The sequence below is a fragment of the Hylaeus anthracinus genome, unplaced genomic scaffold (genome assembly GCF_026225885.1).
Source record: "Hylaeus anthracinus isolate JK02 unplaced genomic scaffold, UHH_iyHylAnth1.0_haploid 12002, whole genome shotgun sequence".
Classification (NCBI taxonomy): Eukaryota; Metazoa; Arthropoda; class Insecta; order Hymenoptera; family Colletidae; genus Hylaeus; species Hylaeus anthracinus.
In genome coordinates, this window is record NW_026534349.1 from 13,750,099 (window position 1) to 13,768,612 (window position 18,514).

The following is an 18,514-nucleotide window of genomic DNA, read 5'->3' on the forward strand; positions in this document are numbered from 1 at the left end:
GAAGTGAAATATAGAATATCTAACCAAGTATGAATTTTTTAATTCAAGGAATGGATTTATGTAAAGCACAAAGCATTCATAATTCTATTAAAGAAAAAAGTGCAATGTAACAAAGGAAACGCTGTCGCGAGGAGATACAGCTTGTTATAGCATTCAACATTTTTCTCTACCATTTATTTCTATCTTCAAAGGAATAGGGAATATATATTCCAATTGCATAACGCACCCTATATATTTATTTTATTTGAAGTCTTTATTACATAAAGTGGATAGTCTTGAACGTGTAAATGAAACATTCGTTTACCAATAGAAATTAAATATACAAATATGTATGAAGATGAAGTGCCCAAATGAGGTGAGTATCGCTGAATCACTGAAAAGTCTCAAACACGATTTATTATTCCCGATTTTCTTCTTTTTAAGCCTGTGGAAATCTAAAAGGATACCCCTCAATAGGTAACCGAAAATCACGCGCATAATAGCTTTGAAGATCATACGAAGAGCAGAGGGAATGATAAGATCGGGCAAGGTTTAGAAAATTTCGTGAAAGACATTGAAGCTAGGATGACGCAGAGTTCTTTGGGCATTGATGGTACAATATTTACACACATGATTGACGGAATGTTTGTGACTGGGTTTGTCACCTATAGATTAAGCTGGATTATACATGAAAACAATCCTCGATAACTTGTTATCTTAAAACCTTGTTGACAGTTTAATACCACATGTCGTTCATTCTCTCGATAGAAGAACTTGCGACTTGGTTACACTATTTGTTGTGTACTAGAAGTGATAATGAATGGAATGGTATTCAAACCAAGAAGCGGCAGATATTCATTTAACCAATTCAATAAATGAACTCGCCAAATGTGTGGCTTTTGAAAGACTCGTTATCGGCTTCGCAGTTCAGATTTTCCGAATTCGGTACATTTCCATCGATCCTCGTTCGACATATGACCGCGAATGCTTGAGGGAGGGAATACACGCGAATTATCAGTAGGTATTGAGATAAAAGTTTGGAAAATGTTCGTTGTCGGATACTTTTCGACGCTGAGTGCCTCCCTTATCAGCGTAGAGGGGTTAACCGTTTCGAAAACGAAGCTGTTCGATCGTTTAACAGTTCCCTCGACTCGGGTCATAGATTTAGATCGAGGACACGCTCAACGTGTGTAGGTACAGCACCGTTACGAATTACGTACGTCGAGTGAAACGGAACGTTACGTTAACGAGCGACGCATCCAGGTTGCATTACGCATGCAGATGGTCATATCCTCGACGAGTGCGACAGCCGGTCCCTATCGCCACGAATTATTTAATCGTTCCCGCCACAATCTACACGAAGTTAATCGTCACCCACGCCGTTGCGTTTAACGTCTTTCGTACGCGACGCGAACATCTTTGCGGAAATCTGGGTCGTTCGTCTTTCGCTCGTTCTTCATTTTCGTCTTATCTACGAGACACTTTATAGCCGACCTTCTTCAAGAAATTAGAACCACCTCCGTACCGATGGAATTGAGAGTAACGGTGACGGTAGGTGCCAATCGAACGAGGAGTAATTCACCGAACGAATAGATATAGTTCTATATGTTTCTATATCTGAGAGGCAGTCTATATTAAGACCAGATTTTGGAAATTTATTATTTTTCATGGGAACGAAGGTTATAACGTTGTAGTAGTCAGTGTTCGTATAAGAGAGAACACTACTTTTCATCTAAGGATACAAAGGGTCCTGCTAGATTAGGTCTTACACAAAGAGCACAGCTCAAATGTTTATATTTAGACATCTTTTTTCTGACAATATGGAGTATCTAGTATACATGTCTTACATGGATGTTGGCAGTACGTCGAACAATATTTCTGTCAATTTTCACGGTTAATTTATATAGGAAATATAGACGTTCTCGTACCATACTATCCGAATTTCTTAGCATCACATTTGAAAGAAATACAAATTTTTAGGTACTGCATGAATATAGTTATCGGTGCATCTAGAAATTTTTTTAAATATTGATTTTGTAAGAATGATAAGCGTCCACAAGAAAAAAATATAAATTTTCTAGAAGAAGAACCGACAGGTTTTGAAGTTTTCTCAGAAAATAATAAAGAAAACGAAAAACCACATGTGCCGTTGCAGAGAATGTTATTGTAAATATAGTTTAAATTTCCTGAGAAATATTATCCACATTAAATCTGAATATTTTTTTCTTCGTCTGCTATTCGTCTTAATTTAATTCAACGTATCTCAGATTATTAATCGAAAATTTCGTCTAAGAATTAAATATAATTTTCAAGTGAAATAAGGCACGTTGCATAATAAAAATATCAATGTAAATACTTGCTCTTGATCCTACTATGATGATTAATGATAAACTATTTGCAATGTTTTTTGACAGATGGCGAAATATTCTCGAACGAAAATCAATAATTACTATAGGACACTTATTTGCAGAAATTATTTTGTAGTAAAAAATAATCTTAAAGTCCACGTACAGTAAATTCTACATCAGGCTTGAAGAAGTTGCGGACAGCTTGCTAAAACCCTGATTGTTCGGCAGACTACATGGCAAATGTATCTCCCTTGATACCTTGACTTTCACCTTGGTATTTTGAGAAAATATCTTTTCACGTATTAATCAAATCTGATCCTGCTCCTTTAATGATTTTTAATATGACTTTCGTTTTTTCAAAGCAACTTCAAGCGTCCAAATTTATCTATTTGAATTTCCAGGTCTATATTCAGTCATGAATACGATAAATATATGCTAAACATAATCAAAAAGTACATGCATGTATTCGAAACGAAATACTAAAGTTATTATGTTAACCCTCTATGGGTCGAATTTTTATTTTCTGTAAACAACTTGCAAGGCATTTATTTTAATATTTCAATTTGATGGTGCTGTCAACCGTCATTAATATTGTTATTGGTTACCAGAGACGTATGCGTAATTTTGCAAAAAGAAACTAAAATTATTTGGTAAAATCTCGATATATTAGCGTGTGATCTGAAAGTTACCCAGATCCATAGAGGTTAATTAATCAAACATATTCTGTATACATTATGTATAATTTTTGTATGTTTTCCATATTATTCGTTATCATCAATGCATAAAGTTAACATGATACATTACATATACACTACACGTGACAGGCCGTATGAAATTTCTACTTCGAATATAAATTACGAAGATTAGATACGTTAGATTGACGTATGCACTTCCAGGAGAGCCTGTTGATGTTACGTGGCTAATAATGCACATATGTCGTATACAAACTGCTTATGGTACGATATTTAAAAAAAAATCAACCTTATCTGGGTTAATATGAAACGTGCGCGTTGTATTTGTTTCGCGGGAAGGACCGTATTAGCTGATCCAATGATGGATTTAATTCGGGTGAGATCATCCGTGCGCTAAGCGAAAGACGACGTTCTCATATCACGTCTACACCGCGACGCACGCTTCATGCACGATATTATTTACAGCTGGCTTTTCCTCAATCGATACATTCCTTTTTTGTTACCGATACTCAATATGACCCTGCATAAAGATTGTTGCTTTCAATTATAATCATTTTTTCATCATCACGATTTCCAACGATCGAAGCAATGTGTTCCGATGTAATTATTCTTGTATAGTATTCAGTATCTATGATTTTATTGAAAACAGAAAAAACAATTGTTTATTGAATGACTCTTAATGAACTTATTCATTTGCGAAAGGAAAACATTGAAAAATACATAAAGAACCGTCACATTTTCTATTGGCCTGAAATTATCGTGATTTTTTTTACACTAATTCATTCAAAAGTCGATGTATTAGTGATTGAACTATTCTTGTCATTAACTATAAAAATTTGTCACTATTATAAAAAAAATAATAGCTTTGAAAACAACAATTTTGAGGAAGAGAGTGTTAATCATCTTCTTCCTGACACACCTTTGATTACTGCTGAAATAAAATCTATCTTTGATCATTAAAAATGATTAATAACCCCGTGCTATATATTTCTATTAATCATTTGCATCCGATTTTACTATGTCATAACATATCAATTACTTAAATCACTCCCTGTAAATATGAAAATCAATAAATAACATTTTTTCTATGGTATCTAATAATTGAGAAGAATAACAATTTTAAATAAAAGACGTTTGCTATATCAAAGATTTTTAGAAGATTTACCACTGAACCTACCAACGTTTCATTTGTACCTATTTCTACTGTAATCAAACAAATGACTAGTTTTAAAGATCCTTTTTTCAATTGAATTCAAACATATTTCTCGTGGTGCTAAATTGGATAATGCATGAAAAAATTGTATATAATTTACACATTGTATACAAGAACTGTATACAAATGTTTGAAAACAGTCATTTGACCAGTCGTGGTAGGTTTAGCGGGTTTAGCGTTAACTATAAGCGCGACTGCTTTATCTATGCGCATGCTTGAAGCATACCCACTAGTCACGCGGATTATTTCAACTACGTGATGCTGTCATATGAAAATTAAAATGCCGCTAGTCAACCGCCAATGAATCGTTTTTCATCAGTTTTCCGCGTCCGGAGTAAATTCATCATCGAGCAAACGACATCCTTTCATCGAAGCGATAAATTACATCGGTCGTCGCCGACCGGTTTCGTTTGATTTTTGCGCAGATCGTACGCTCATAAAATCTAAATTGGTTAACTAGAGGCTGCGTCAATAAATTACTGAATATGAAACTGTTAGATTAACGCCTTTTCGTCGTGACATCTGGTAGGTGGATTACGCAAATGGGAATCGTTAAAGATGTCGTTTAAACTCGCGTTAACTCGACGCGGGGGTGTTCGATTTTTCCGATGATATCATGCCCCAAGATTATTTTTTCACCGTGCGCAACGCAATCTATTTTCACGATTGTTATTCACGACATTCCCGAAATTCATGGCTTTTACGACGGACCCGTTGTTTTTGAACATTCATTGTCAACCGAGCTACTCTTTTTCGAATTTAACGTCCTCAAGCCTCGCATACATTGAGATGTGCACTTTAAAATTATTTTTTAATACAAAGTAACATATTTATATAAATAGTAAGTGACTCAAAAATAAAATTGACCTCTGCTTAATCGTATTTTCTAAGAATTAAGTGAGAGTAACATCTATCCGTAACATGGCGAATTAGAATAATTAGAGAGGCGTCACGAATAACAACATAGGAATAATCTTTCTCTTTTGTGCAATCTGGCATGTTTCATACAAAAAGTCGTGCATTTATTCTATGCACAAAATTTTACTATATAATCTGAAATGTGTTTGTTTACACATAGGCGAACCTTTACACTAGAAATAAGTAAATCATAAATATTGCCATGAATGTATACTTAAGGTTACAGATCATTTTAAAATACTTTCAATACCGGTACATTAGAAGGGAATGCAGTGACGTGAATTAATCGACGCTATGTATTCGATATAAAAAAATATAAGAATGCTATTTAAAATTATTCTGTGATAATTTATTATAGGACGAAAAATACGTTTGTACTCTTAATATTTCCAAACTGAGGTGCAATGAATTTTCGTGTTGTAAACATGAAACATGCTTGGAATGTCAAAGGGAAATCGTTGAACGTAGCACCGATGTTTTGGTACTTACTGCAAGTAAGAAAACCGGAATATTATTGTCTACACTGTCGACACTGCAAGTTTTCAAATGCGACTGACTGAAGACTTCAACGGTACACGTTATTCTTTTCTTCGAACTATCGCATAGTTATCTTCGGCACTTCCTGAAATGCTTGCACGGAACGAACCTCTTCTAGCTCTCATTGTTTCTTAGTCTCGGCTGGGTCATTTCGTGCCCAGTGGAAAATTTTTTGGAGTAACATTCTAGGTTTCAGCGAAAAGATACGTCTTTGACTAGGTTTGAACGTGTTTCGAGAGATTTGAAGATATTTAAAAGGATTGTTGATTTCGTAGCTGTTGGAAGAACGGTGCTAACTTTTGTGGAGTAAATTATGATTTTTAAACTTGCAACTTGTTTAGAATGAGCTTCCGAATCCTCACATTGAAGACAAAGGGTAGAAATATGTAAATGAAAAATTCTTTGGCTGCTGCAGAGATACATTAATTTTAACTGTTGCAAGAAAAGTAATATTCTCTACATATGTGCAAGCTGTATATGAAATAAAATACATATAACTGTTTAAAGAAAAACATTCCACGAATAATTATCACATATAAATTCGAAATATATTTATTTGGTTAAACAAAGCAATTTCCCTGCTTCGATTACAGAATTGTTACAAATGGGGTATTTCTCATGAAGTGCATTAGTACATCTTTACCTCTTTTGGATATTGTTTTCCTTATTTCTGTTCTTGCTTCTCTCATTCTATGTCTTCGCATAAATATCCATTTCTCTCGTAATATCGTTTCCTCTTTCCTTCCCATTCACTTTTATTTTCCTCTAATTTGTCTTTTATTTCCTTCCAACATTCTTTAACCAATAGCTTTCCTGACTCTTCTATGCGTCCTTCAAAGCTCATTGCTCTTTTTCCCCGCCTCTATTTTGATTAAGTCCCTCTTTATTCGAATAATAATATTCAATGTTACATTTAAAATTTATTCATAATATACAAATCCCTATAAAAAAATTCTACGGCCGAGACAATTCAAATTATTCATTAAATTTAATTATAACATCTGTAAGCTGTAAAGATAATTCCTTCGATATCACTGTTATCCCTGCTTCGAATTTCGTGATTTCGAACAGTTTCAATCCACGCTAAAGCAGAGACGGAAAGAGATCTATAAGACTCATCAGCGGCTCTCACCTAGGTACAGTAATTACGCTAAAAGCATTCGTCCATAGTTCTGACCGTGTCTTTATTTTTCTGTACCCTTCGGTCATTCCGCAAAAGCAGCGAAAACCGGTCGATTTCACATAAATCACCCGTTACGTCTTCTGCGATTTATCGTCGCACCGTCTCGGATACGATGGTCGTTATCCCTATATGGTTCACAGTACAGGTGCGCGATATCTCTCCTTATCTCTCATCATCTCTTTCTCTCTTACCCTCGTTTCTTTGGCCGTGGATAAAGCGTTATTTAAATTTTTTTTCCGATGATATTTGATGATGTTGCTTATTGCTCTAATACTCTGCGATAAGACAGGACGCTTTTCTCAAGTTCACGATTAAAACAATTAGACCGTTAGTCTGGTCGAGTCGGGGAAAACGAAACAGTCATCGAGCACTAAGGAAATATCGTATTCCATATAGAAGAATATTTTCATTATAATGTATAAATATTCTAGTAAATATGAAGAGCACATAAAATATTATATTACAAGTAGTATAATAATATATAAATGTCATGGAGTTCGTATGTTTAATAACATATACCTTCATGTACGTCAATTTATTAAATTCAATCGTAACGTTTATAGACTCAGAAGTTTACAGTGGGTGTAGAAAGTATTTGTACACCGGTCAATTTCCAAAAAAACTGTGTAAAATTGTAATTTATTAACTTATTTTTTATAAACAATGACATTCTACATATTCTCGGAAATCTCTAGAATAGATAGATTACAAAAAAAAAAACAATTAATCGATAAAAATGTTGAAGCGATAAATATTCGCACAACTGTTTAAAAGTACTTTCCTGGAAATCTGGAAAGAATTTGGAAAGAACTTCTTTCCTGGAAAGAACTTTTCCTGGAAAACACTAATGTGTTTACGTTACAAACTCTCCTGTAAATGGTTCGTCATAAGAATCGTACAAATACTTATTGCTTCTATACTTGTACCTACTTTTCGCATTTTATTTTGTTCACTTCACAAATTATATTAACTAGTAAATGTTGTTTGGACTATACCTATCTGAGAGACTTTCGAGAATATGTAAAATATCATTGATTATAAAAAAAGAAGTTAATGAACTACAATTTCACAGAAAAATTTTTTGGGAAATTGATCGGTGTACGAATACATTCTGCACCCACTGTAACTAACTGTATAACAGAAAGAGTCGAAATGTAAAATACTAGTTCGAAACTGCAAAGGTAATCATCCTTGAATTTGTATACACACGAATGCTTATCTTGTTAAACCGATCTTCAAACTGTTTATTTATTATTCCCAGTGGTCTCTTCTGTATTTACGTTTCAATTCTCCCTGTTTGTACTTCAATAACCACAATTATGTCGCTAGCAGCCGTTCAAGTTGCTCGAGCTTTCTGCTCGCGAAGCTTTAAATTCTCTGTCGCACTCCGTGGATTCATTTTCTCCGCGGTTACGGACGTTTTCTTTCCCCCGGAACGTTCTGTAACTCAGAACTACACTACTTATCTGATACGGACGCTACTCCCGGTCCGACCGGTAATCCACTCGTTCTACTTTTCATTAGAGGTAATAGAGGCTCGTTCCACTGTCACTCCACGAACTTGTCACCAGACCACGTTTCGAAATTTTCGGTAGACGGAATGCAAAATAACTGTTGTTGTTTGGTTAACCCAATTTTTACGTTCATGAAACTATTCTAAGAACACGCGACACCTGCCAACGACTTCTAATTATCACCGTCCATCGCCCGAGCGACTATCGAAGCCATGAATTCCTAAACAGCCGGAGTCCATCTTTGACACAATACGAGTAAACTGGGCCGTCTATGTTCGTTAATTCGAAATCCTCTATTTTCCTGTTTATTTTTTACGTTACTGGTATTTTAAGAGGACATTGAGACAATAGTTTTTATTGCAAAGTAACTACAATGTTCGTGATTGTTGATATTGTTTCTGTTTTTTTTTTTAACTTTCTTTGCTTACAAACGAATAAAAATGTATATAATAATATGTAAATATTTGATATTTGATAATTAAAGAAACTACAGAAATTTTATAGTGACTATGTCAGAAAGATGGGAGAATATTGTAAAATGAGAGAGATTACCTTTCTTTTTTTTAACACTTAAGGATATGTTTTACATATTAATTTGAGTAGCAGAAATATAAGTGACATAAGCTTTTAGGACGACCTGATATATTAACTTTTTGGTCAATTTCATTGCAAATCATCGTCAAAAATAAATTAGAAACCCTGTTACTTTTATGGTTCTATTTATTATAATATGTTTAGTTTATTTGTGGCATTAACTTCGTTTTAAACGACTAATATGAGATTACTTTTATTCTTATAGAATTTTGAAAAGGACATAATACCTGTAATCCAATCGTGGTTAAAACTGCCTTCGTTCGATCATCGCCATAATAAGACTTGAAACAATAAAGGAATCTCATTCTTAAGATGCTATAAATACAAATAACGACATCAAATGATTCGCGCTATGAATAAATTTTGTTAAATTTAATTTTTAAAATAAGTCGAAAAGAAATATCCTAATAAAATAAATATTTTTATAGTAGAAGTTTTAAAAATCACTGCTAAACCGACAATGTTAGAAGTATAAGCATAACGAAGGTGTACACGTAAGCAATACCCATAGGAAGAATAACAAATATTAATGAAGAATTGAAAGTAAATAAAAATCAAACTCTTTTTCTAGAAACGCTATTTTAAAATGCATGGCTTCAATTGCAAATTCTTCACGCGACATCGGCATACTTTTGATCATCCACGAATATTTTTTCAAGTCACGACGTAGGTACGCGTGCAACTCGTGTGAAAAATCCGTACAGAGTTGTATAATCGCAAACCTTTCTAATTATCTCGAGCGAGAAAATTTGCTGCTCAAACACAACGCGAATCGCTTGCGTTACTTTATCAAAACGAAAGTAACAAAATCTATTCGCATAAATTGCAGCAATTAGCAGGTTGGCTACTGCGTGTCGCATACAGAAATGGATTAAAGTTTTTCGAATGATAGGTGACGAATAGAAACTCTGAGTAACTATTTATTCCAACATTTATTTCATTGGAAAATTATTCACTTTATCTTTAATTTGTCAATCGTGAAACGTAAACTGATCGTATAATTTAAACTGTACTTTTTGTATGATTTCGACCACTTATTTGTTATTTGAAATTTTTTGTCTAGGTGAAAATTTTGCCAATTTTAGTTAATTTATTCTCAAAATGTGCAAAGTCCGTCTAATAAGAGACTGAAAGAAATAGAATCTTCAAATCATTAGTTAAAATGCATATTTTTAATACGAAGTATATTATTATTATTAAGAAACAAACCTAGTGGATTATCATACTTAATTATGAAAATATAGAATGCATACCAACCATGTAATGAAATAAGCAATTATGGAAATGTGACGTTACGCTAATTAGGGTGGAGATAACGCACATTGCAAATGAATAATTTAAATATGATTTGCCATATTAATTTCTCACAAATGAAAATTAATAAAACTATGAAGAAAAATTCTTTTAATAATTTTAATGATCTAAACCACGATCTGCAAACAAGTTGACTCATTAATTCCCAATTTTTCACAAAATACCTTATATTTGATAAATATGTCGTAAAATTACTCTAGATTAAAGACACATTGCGAATAATCGCATGTTTATGAACCTTCTTTATGTAACGCGGTTTGTGACAGACAGTTTTTCAATTAGTGGTAGCATACCTGCTACACTCATTAATGAAATAATTAGAAACACTGAAGAAAAACAAAGATTTTGCTGTTTATAAAAATCAATGCTAGGTAAAATGCGTATTTTCAACTAACGCTTTAATGTTGACAGCCGAATAGTCATTCGCTGACTTATGTCACTCGTATACTTTCCGTTTTTAGTAAATTTCGAAGAAACCTGTCTTTTCCTCGATGTCACTAATGATTCCATCAACGACAAGTAACACTCGTAAATTTGCTCGTGTTGTCGGTCACACTTAATCCTAAATAGGAACTTTCGTACAGCCTTTCGTCGGTGTTAAACGGAAGCAAGTAGCGTCGATCTACGGCGATGAAAGCGCGCCGAATCAAAATAGGAAAATAAATTTGATATCTGGTGAAAAATGTCGCAACTCACTGCGATGTTGACTGTAGTCCGTCCAGATGAACGTTCCGAAGATTTCTCTGTGATTTCTTTCAGGTGCCGGTTCTGTCACAACCTTTACAGTACAGCAGCTCTCAGAGAAACGAACTCTTCGTAAGAGTCACTCAGAGACAACTGTCGGGGCTGCCGAGCATAGAAAACAGCTGGTCTCACGTAGGTATCTAACTGCTCTGGTACTCGGGTAGCTGGTACCAGAGTAGGGATATCACGATTAAAACCGACGACGATCTCCAGGTAACACCACGGTTTTGATTCTGCAGCCATTCGAGACGCTGCTTCCCGTTTTCCCCGTTGCGATAGAAATGCTAAAAATGGAAAACACTTCATTCGAATAACAGATTGGCGAACAAAAGCGACACAACTGCGATTTATCTGCGGCTCCATTGAACGCATAAATTTTTGTTTCTTTGCTGTGAACCATTTGTTTGCGCGACTTTATTCAAAGATTAATGTATAAATAGCTGTTCATCTTGTAAACGTAAGTCCAATTTACACAGGTTTGGAAATAACGAACTTCTGAAGACACAAATTGTTGAGAAAAAAAAATTTATGCTGCGTAGGTGCTTTTTAAGTTATGTTTTAATAACGTGTCTACATTTTTATTTTTATTCATAAAATAATGCAAGAGCAACTGTTTATCTTATTAATAATAAATACTGCCGGTAAATATTGAAACAATAATATGGATGATTGTAATCTGATCATAGTTAGCTTTCACATGAACGTTTCGAATGTTGGTTTACGGTTTGTTTCGATATGACAAGTAAAGAGTATGTCAAATTCGACTACTTCGCAACCGATATTGCTCAAAGATGTGTGGTTTTAAACTGATGGATAAATAAGCTGTGCTTATGCAGCGTTTACTTTATTATATGAAATTTATATGATTCTCCAGAAGAACAGTAATTACAAAAACGATACCGAGAACATTTGGTCCATTATCTCAAATTAGTAACGTTACATTTCCGAGATATATAAGAGATAATTCACGGTGGAATTAAAGACGTTTACACGTGAATGCATCAAGCATGACTAATCGGTACGTTCGATTCTCGATAAAGAAAACCAGGGAATTCAAAATCAACTGTAATAATTTTTTGAATTTTTTTTTTTTTATATTATTGACAATGAAGACGTATCCTTCCGTTAAAAACTTAATAATGCTTCATGCATCGTGAACATTTGTTAAGATATTTGTAATTTTATATACGATTTCTTCTGTCTACATATCAGTTGATTATTAGTACTTTTTAAATTTTTTTATATCCAATTTTCATTGTAAAATATTGCTATGGCTAATTAAAAATACACGTTATATTATTTCCTCGAGCGCAGATGTTTCGTATTTACGGTATTGTGTCTGTAATGCAGCGTTACTGTTTCTACTCAAACTGTTCCCGCTATAATTATGTAAGCATTACAAGCACAAAACCGTCGTCCTTCGTGGATTAACGAAAAAAATTGAAAGCAACTTTTTACAGTGCCAAGAATTGCGAAAGAATTGATACATAAGTGCTCTAGATATACTTCTGCTATAATGTGTTTTACTAGAAGTATTCGGATTTATGAGTGATAAAAATTTCATTCTCAATTTAAAAATATAAATCGAACAGAATTTGATGCAGAATGTTACAAATTATGGATTCACGATTTTATTTGGAAAAAGAAGAATGAAAAAAACGCTTTGAAAAGAATTAGGAAATTTTTAAGTATTTTCTTTTAATAAAGTAAGGCAGTTGAATGAAGAGATAACTCGAAGGAAAAATTTGACGATCGATAAAAGCTATTTTAGATCATATGAGGTAGAAAATAGAGAAGGCTTATCTCATTCGTTAATTAATCTCGTGAAATGCATTATTAGTACAGTTGATTGACGTTCGTGACATGTTTCATTGAACTGTGACCCAACCTTGTCTACGATTTGAGTCTTTACAATTATATTGATGAGAAGTGATTTGTAAATCAATTCACAAATCAGCGTGTCGATTATGTAAATATACTTAGGAACGAAAGATTTATTTATAATATAACTTTAATTCACAACTCAACTATTTGAAGCAACAAACAATATTTATAATACTTTATTTTATTTCTTAGTGTAAACAAAAATCAATTACTTTGTTAGCTTGTTTGTAAAAATGTGTTTTACGTAATTATTGCTATGCCAAGCTTTATTATATGAATAATGTATAAGCTAATATTTCGAGAAGAGTATATATTGAAAAACAGAACTAAATTGATATAGAAAAATATGTACGACAGATTTGTTGTATTGATAAGTTAGACTATATAATATATAATATAGCTTGTCAAAGGTGTAATTATATCAAATAATTACGTAATTTTTATTTAATTATATCGCAGTTTGTGTCTTTTGAAGAGAACCACATAAAGGTGATTGAGATCTTAAATAAATTAACTTGATTGACGCGACTAAATCAAACGCGAGTCGATTGCATTTCATTTAACAATTCTCCGCGTACGATTCGTACGCATCAATCTTTTCCTGCCTTCTCACTGCGTTCCTATTACATTGACAAGTTGCTGTCTTTACCCCCATATTTGTGCAGCATTCTCTCTTGGCGTTCAATCGAACGTGCAGAATCATTGGCTGCAAATTTAACGGTTTACAAGGAAGCGTGCATAGACCGTATATTCTGCTATGCAGACAATGCCGAGCTAGAACGTATTCTTGCATAACGTCCATAGGAAGTAAAGAAACCGTTAAGAGCCACCTGAAATTAATAGTCAAACATTCTACACGGTGGAATTTCATCATTAAGAACAAATATTTCTCGCATTACGAATAATAACTTTGCGGTCTCGAATAAGCTATCACTTACTCATTTATGTTTCAACTCTTTGTTTTATTATACAATCATCTATGATATATGTAAATATGCATTGGAATTGAGGTTATTACATTAACACATAAAAAGAACTGGCTAAAATTAATATGTGACAAACATAAATATATAAATATCCCTTTTATAACAAGGTTTCTAATGCTTAAGATTTATGAAATTTATATTCTACCAACTTACAAATCGATTTTTCGTGGTCCATATTTCAAGAGGTCCTGCAAATAAACTGTAATCATATTTTCAACATTAAAAAATCTCGATGTGTGATAAATACGCTTTACAACATTATATAAAAATCAATAATTACTGGGTCTTGTACTTTTCTTGTAAAAATTCTTAGAGAACACCTATTTCTCTCTCGTGAGTCAGTCTGCTGTTTAATCACAAGCAGATATAAAAATGATCATACAGGATGAATCGTTTTGTGTTACGGATTGATCGAATTGCCAATTTGCATTTCAAAACGTTACAGTGTACGCCTCCGTCGATTCTCTGTACGAGAGTAATTTAATTCGTTTATCAACATCCTCAATGAGATCAACTTGCTGCGTTATGTTATGAAAGCTTGAGTGATTTGCTATAAGAAAATGATTATGTTAATTGAGTGTTTCACATCCTTCAGTAATATCGTCTCATTTATGGTAAAGCTATAATTAGTATAAGAGTTAACACCTGACTGTCAATAATAAAATTTAGTCATTATTTATTGAATCCTTTGTGGCTAGGTTTCATAATACGATTATGCTCCTTGTTAATATACATTTATGTATACATAATTACATATACTTATTTATAGGTAATTAAGACGTTTAAGAATGATATTAATAATAGAAATGAATTATAATCTTTATCGCATTAAAGGCGATATTTGTGTCACTATAATAACCAAGTTACTAGTAATAATCAAGGAATGAAGCAGATACGAATTCCTTTTAATAATTCAAATTTAATGAGGTTATAAATTTGCATAAAATCCTGTTTAATAGAAATTCTAAGTAACTGCTTTCGTGCAGGGTTTATTATACTATCTTATTCTAAAATAACTTCTGCACAAAAAGAAATCTTAAACAGTTCCTGATGCTTTTCTTTTCTTTCCCTGAAATGGATACTCTATCGAATAGAAAATATAAATACTAAACTAAACGATCGTTTGTTGGCCAGAACTTTAGTTTTCTTCGACAAATAGCAAAGTTCGATGACATCCAGACGTTAGATACAAAACATAGCGATACACTGACAGAGAATTCTCATATTTTACCCACTATGCGTGCGCGTGCGTGTGAACCAAAGCCCACGTATGGACATTCTCGGAAATAGTATAACAGGATCATCATCATCATTACCACTCCTTTCGCGAGCACTCCACTGTCAACTCTGTTTTTCTGCGAGACAAGAATGCTTTTGATAAGAATGTATTTCTTTGCGTGTGTGATATTGCGTTCTACATTTCACCCAGCCAGTCGTCTTCATCGTGTACACGCAGGTCATTACCAGCAATTATCTTCGTCCCAGTAGGGACGTCTTTTTCGCGGAAATCTAATTGTTCTTCAATGTCGATGAACCACATTGCCCTGAAACGCGCGGACGAGACGGCGGTGGACGTTTTTCTGTAAAAATTTCAAGTTTGATCAAACGTACGTTCTATCAGACGTTACAAAAATTCGTATTTAAGTGGAAATTTTAAATAATTAATAAAGAAAACTTTAAAGAAATACGTTGCTTCGTCCAGTACGTTCGGTAAAATTTTGAATTTGAACAATAAAATAAAATATTTCACAATGCATAACTAGATATTTAATAAATGTAGTTACTTGAGCATTAAAGCAATTACTGTAATTGGAAATTTACTTTTGTAGATTCATTTTCTTATGGACATAATAATTATTAAAAAAGTTTTGAATTTTGAATTACAACATAAGGACACGTATATGGAATGGTACAAGAATAATTGGCATTCAAGGTGCTTCGCAATATAACTTGAAATTAGAATTCGACAAGTGCAGATAGCGATGAAATACTTATTGAGATTTATAGCACGAAGTTACTTCAAGAAATTGTTCGAGTGAATACATGAACAAATTGCTATGCATTGGCGTTACTTGTTATTTATTATTCGTATAAAATTATACCCATCTCCGAGGTCTGGTAATTGTACGAAGATGGATCATAATGATTGCATTGATTCCTGAGAGCATCGGAACTGCTCGTGTCAAGCATTAAGGAGTCGATTTAATGAAAACCAGCCGCCTCGCCTTAAACACACCCTAATCCTCTTCGGTTCTCAATTTAGAGCATATATGCGTTAGCTCGTATAACTTTCGACCCAACCTTGGCAAGCCTCTGTCCAAAAATATAAATTCGTAAATCTTTGAACAAAAGGAAACAACACTCCTATGGAAAAAGAAGATAAAATAACTGGAATAAAAATCTAGAATTAAAGACTTAATAAATAATAAATCAAGTAATCAGAATGAATTAATATCATTAAAAAGAATGAATAAGATTTAGAAACGTGTAATTAATGAAAATATAATTGGTGGAACAATATAAACGAGTCAGATTTTTCTGTAATATATTTATAGATATCGACGGGAGAATGCAATACGCTGCACATGCAATAAATCACACTTATGAATTTTGTATAACGTAGCGCTATCGTTTGCCTTATCTTGCAGATGTATCGAGTAGTACCTTGGAGAGTTTATGACGGATAAACAAAACGCATGCCGATACCTCCTACAGTATTATTATTATTATTTGTCTTTGCTCGTTTTACTCGAATCAATTTTATGACAAGAATGTTCTTGAATATTACAATCTTTACGATGTGCTTTACATGATCCTTCGCATAGTAAATGTCTGGTTTCATCTTGAATTCTGAAAAATAAATTATATGTATATTCTGCAACAGTTAAATATTTTCTCTTATTGTCAATGAGATAATAATAGAATAATTATAAGCTTGTATACTACAAAGAATTTCAACTGAAAAAGAAAGAATTTGCATTCAATTGCTAGGATTAATTCTTAATTTTTGAAACTTTTACCCAAATTAGGATAATAATTCAATCCCAACGTATTCCACCAATCTACATAGATTTAATTTGTACATTTCGGAAGATAATTTCAAATAGAGAAATTGAACGTTTAGGAAATGATCGGTCAAAGCTCTCGAAACATTTTTCTTTAACGTTTTAATTGCCCGCGATAATTTCTTGAAGAAGCATCGCTATTAAAAGAGATAAGTACCTTTAAAGATCCAGTTCTATGTCCCAGGGATGGAGTTAGTCAACAAGATAGTTCACGTGGACGGTTGACGGTTCGTTGGCAAATAGATTGCCAGGCTTTCGAACATTTTTGGTGCAGTTCGTCACAACGAGTGCAAGACATTGCAGGTGTGACGTTCCGTCGTACCTCTTTCTCATTGAATCTATCGACTGACCTCACGTATGCTAATTGTCGCGATTTTATCTGCACGCGAGCTCGCCATCGTTATAATGTCAGTTAACGGCGCCGATATAGGCCGCTGGAAGGTCTGAGAGGATCGAGTATTGATTTACGACGGATGAACAATAGTTTTCGCGATGCCTTTTTCCAGGACGGTTAATTTACACTAACGCGTTAGGATGCTAGATAAACTTTAACCGCATCGCGCGCTACTCACCTGGGAGGATACCTTATTCGATCCAATGACGACCCACTTGCGAATCGTATCACTACCGAGATCTCGGCCAGCAAGAAGCCGTAAACGTCAGACTTCGCAGGCGATGACCGGAAGTCGTGGTCGAAGACTTGTTCGACCTTACAGAGAAACTCTTATCGTCGTCCTTGATATCGTGAGGGTCTGCATACACTTGGAACTAGCGAAAGTGCTGAACTTTGTGCATTTTTTGTGGCTCGAAAATTTCTTTTCGTCAAAGAATTCTTTATTTACTGGGAATTTCTTTGTAGGCTTTTTAATTTTGGGGTGTATCTACTGGAACCTGTTTTTGTGTGGCAGATAGAGATAAAAACAACCGACATAAAAAGGCATAAATGCAACGTACACAAAAAAATATTTAGAAACTTCATAAATAAGTATTCATTGTTTCGAGAAGAAATATATTACAAATATAAAACGTCTCACTGAAGTGTATTCATTTTAAGCGAGCACTTACGTTTAAAAATAAAATAAAAAGCATAAAAAAACTATATCTAAATAGAAAAAATAATTAATTTAAATTTAATCTCATTTAAAAATTAATCCCATCTTAATGGTTAAATAATGTGTATGCACTTCGAAGGTTGGTAAATATGTAACTAATATCAAGCCATACACTGTTTGCAATGCAATAAACGACGCGTTTCTAATAATCGATCGCATATTATTTAAAAAAAAAAAAGAAAGAAATGGTTCAAAACAAATCACACACAAAAAAATCGTATAAAACAAGAACTCAAAAAAACAGATTTGACTGTACTATGTTCTTGGTTGTTTACTTACGATGCTCATTTTTGAGGGAACAGAGAAAATTTCGTGATATACCATTTATAACAAAGTTACGAGGTCTTCTGTCATCGCCCTTGAAGCAATTGTGTGTCTGCAACACCATCTACGTTTGGTGTCATCATTATTTAATCATCTCCTACTTAAAG

General features: G+C 33.5%; 1 long non-coding RNA gene across 1 annotated transcript; it reads right to left on the bottom strand.

Moving 5' to 3' along the window:
* Positions 1 to 13,010: 13,010 nt before the first annotated feature.
* LOC128891729 (uncharacterized) lies at positions 13,011 to 17,853 on the bottom strand. The gene is made up of 5 exons (XR_008460903.1): positions 17,129 to 17,853; positions 15,142 to 16,756; positions 14,187 to 14,456; positions 14,060 to 14,094; positions 13,011 to 13,750 (listed from the first exon to the last, which is right to left on the bottom strand). It is a non-coding gene; the product is annotated as an uncharacterized LOC128891729 (long non-coding RNA).
* Between the last annotated feature and the right edge of the window lie 661 nt (positions 17,854 to 18,514).